Source organism: Palaemon carinicauda, chromosome 9 (genome assembly GCF_036898095.1).
Source record: "Palaemon carinicauda isolate YSFRI2023 chromosome 9, ASM3689809v2, whole genome shotgun sequence".
Classification (NCBI taxonomy): domain Eukaryota; kingdom Metazoa; phylum Arthropoda; class Malacostraca; order Decapoda; family Palaemonidae; genus Palaemon; species Palaemon carinicauda.
Window position 1 is genome coordinate 120,029,229 of NC_090733.1, and position 3,459 is coordinate 120,032,687.

General features: G+C 34.2%; 1 protein-coding gene across 2 annotated transcripts in view; it reads left to right on the forward strand.

Moving 5' to 3' along the window:
• LOC137647110 (probable ATP-dependent DNA helicase HFM1) overlaps positions 1-3,459 on the forward strand; it is a 335,745-nt gene that overhangs the window by 295,713 nt on the left and 36,573 nt on the right. The gene's annotated exons all lie outside the window — the stretch shown is intronic.

The following is a 3,459-nucleotide window of genomic DNA, read 5'->3' on the forward strand; positions in this document are numbered from 1 at the left end:
TGGATGTGAATTAATATATTTCTCGTTGTCTTTCTTCATTATTTTCAATAATAGGTAGATCTCACTCTTAAATATTTTGAATATTAACTATGTATGTCTTTATCTTTCAACCTTTGTATCTTATAATTTCTCTCTCTCTCTCTCTCTCTCTCTCTCTCTCTCTCTCTCCTCTCTCTCTCTCTCTCTCTCTCTCTCTCTTAGCCAGTGTCTCTTCTTTCTCTCTTATTCTGCTTTCTTTTAAACAGGTTGGATGTGAATTAATATATTTCTCGTTGTACTTCTTCATTATTTTCAAGAATAAATAGATCTCACTCTTAAATATTTTGAATATTAACTATCTTATAATTTCTCTCTCTCTCTCTCTCTCTCTCTCTCTCTCTCTCTCTCTCTCTCTCTCTCTCTCTCTCTCTCTCTCTCTTAGCCAGTGTCTCTTCTTTCTCTCTTATTCTGTTTTCTTTTAAAACAGGTTGGATGGGGAATTAATATTTTTCTCGTTGTATTTCTTCATTATTTTCACTAATAAATAGATCTCACTCTTAAATATTTTGAATATTAACTATGTATGTCTTTATCTTTCACTCTTCGTGTCTTATAATTTCTCTCTCTCTCTCTCTCTTCTCCTCTCTCTCTCCTCTCCTCTCTCTCTCTCTCTCCTCTCTCTCTCTCTCTCTCTTAGCCAGTGTCTCTTCTCTCTCTCTTATTCTGTTTTCTTTTAAACAGGTTGGATGTGAATTAATATATTTCTCGTTGTCTTTCTTCATTATTTTCAATAATAGGTAGATCTCACTCTTAAATATTTTGAATATTAACTATGTATGTCTTTATCTTTCAACCTTTGTATCTTATAATTTCTCTCTCTCTCTCTCTCTCTCTTCTCTCTCTCTCTCTCTCTCTCTCTCATCTCTCTCTCTCTCTCTCTCTCTCTCTCTCTCTTAGCCAGTGTCTCTTCTTTCTCTCTTATTCTGCTTTCTTTTAACAGGTTGGATGTGAATTAATATATTTCTCGTTGTACTTCTTCATTATTTTCAAGAATAAATAGATCTCACTCTTAAATATTTTGAATATTAACTATCTTATAATTTCTCTCTCTCTCTCTCTCTCTCTCTCTCTCTCCTCTCTCTCTCTCTCTCTCTCTCTCTCTCTCTCTCTCTCTCTCTTAGCCAGTGTCTCTTCTTTCTCTCTTATTCTGTTTTCTTTTAAACAGGTTTGGATGGGAATTAATATTTTTCTCGTTGTATTTCTTCATTATTTTCACTAATAAATAGATCTCACTCTTAAATATTTTGAATATTAACTATGTATGTCTTTATCTTTCACTCTTCGTGTCTTATAATTTCTCTCTCTCTCTCTCTCTCTCTCTCTCTCTCTCTCATCTCTCTCTCTCTCTCTCTCTCTCTCTCTCTCTCTCTCTCTCTCTCTCTCTCTTAGCCAGTGTCTCTTCTCTCTTATTCTGTTTTCTTTTAAACAGGTTGGATGTGAATTAATATATTTCTCGTTGTATTTCTTCATTATTTTTAATAATAAATAGATCTCACTCTTAAATATTTTGAATATTAACTATCTTATAATATCTCTCTCTCTCTCTCTCTCTCTCTCTCTCTCTCTCTCTCTCTCTCTCTCTCTCTCTCTCTGGGTGTGTGTGTGCTCTCCCTGTTTGTTTGCTTAGTCATTACATTAATTTTGAACATAATTTTAAGCCATTATTGGTTAAGAAAAATAAAGTTTGAGAGAGAGAGAGAGAGAGAGAGAGAGAGAGAGAGAGAGAGAGAGAGGAGAGAGAGGAGAGAGAGAGAGAGAGAGAGAGAGAGAACTCAAAGCTGCAAGAGACATCGAGATAGAATTAGAAATATATATATAGTTTTCTTTATGCTGAGGCGTTACTACTATATAATTGATTAATCTATGTAATTTACTGACAGCGCAAATGAATTTTTTATCTACGAGGGGAAAAAATGGATGTAATAAATAGCCTAAACCTCTTAGCAAAGTTTTTCTTACAAAACAGTGTTTTTTTTTTTTTTTTTTTTTTTTTTTTTTTTTTTTTTTTTTTTTTTTGCAAATATCAATAATAGTTGATTATCCTAATTGTTAGACAAGAATGATGTGGCCATCAACTTGACTATGTGAAGAAAAAGATGAAAGAATTTCTTGCAACGAATTCAATTTAGAATGAACAGTGAAAAAAAATCAAAGTTCTTTTACTAAAGAATCTGTCATCTGTATAAAATGATATTTTCATGGGTATGAATAAAGGAAGTGTTTAGGATAAATAATTGTGGAAGTGAATAATGTTGCAAACAGGGAGTGTGTATGAGTATTTTTTGGGGAACTAAGATGGCGAGATTTAAGCCAGGTATTTTGTGTCCTTGAAAAAACATGTTTATGTGGTCAGATGGCTATAAGATAACTTTTTATATTGAGTCTATAACTAGAAGAATGGTATATGAAGGACAGGTTTTTTTTTTTTTAATGCTCTGAGTAAAATTCATCATAAAATATCATTATTAATATAACCTACTTTACTCATTTACTACAGATAGCAGTAATTGCACTTCATAAAATTCATTGAAATTTTAGGTATCTAATTCTCTATTTCTCTGAAATGATTCATGTAGATAAAAAGCACATATCTTACTAGTTGTTGAAGAAAAAAAACGTTTGATGAAATCATATAGCAACCATTCCTTCCCCCCCCCCCCCACACCATTCTGGAGGAAGTACCCTGACATGAGATTTCTGCGAAAAAAATATCAGCTTCGTTAAGAAGTCTGGTCTTACGGTACTACGAAATATGCATACGTTTTCAATCGACTATAAAGAATATCGAAGAATGGCGGGAGCTCCGGTTGTGCACGTAGGCCAGTGAAGCAGATGTTAACTATAGCTCGTTATGTTTTGATCTTAAGGATTGGGTCTGATTTTAGCGTTTTGGAAGATTTATTATCTTCTTAAAGTCGTGTACCTCAAGATTCCAAATATTTGGTGATTATTTTGAATGATCAGAGCGAAGATTTTAAGTGATTCTCCTTTTGATGGCAGTTCCCTATAAGCTCGGTCCCTGACATCTTTTATCATATTTTCAAATTTCCTAATGCATTGGAAACATGGCTGGCAAATTGTAAGGTGCACACATTCGTGCCTGTGGGGCATGCCCTCCGCGAACGCATGCAACTCCAATTTTCCATCAGTGTAGTTCAGACTAAGAGGCGTGTGAAGTTCCTTTAAAAAACACATGAACGTTTCACTAAAAACCTTCTCATGTAACAATACTTTAGCTAGGGCCACACAACGAATAGATACTTAAAGAAACGAAATCCCTTCTGTTCCAGCTTCCCTTCGTGCATCTTGCTCTCCAACTTCTTGGTGCTGAAGGGCGTCCCAGACCACAGCACTGGATCATATTATTATTATTATTACTTGCTAAGCTACAACCCTAGTTGGAAAAGCAGGATGCTATAA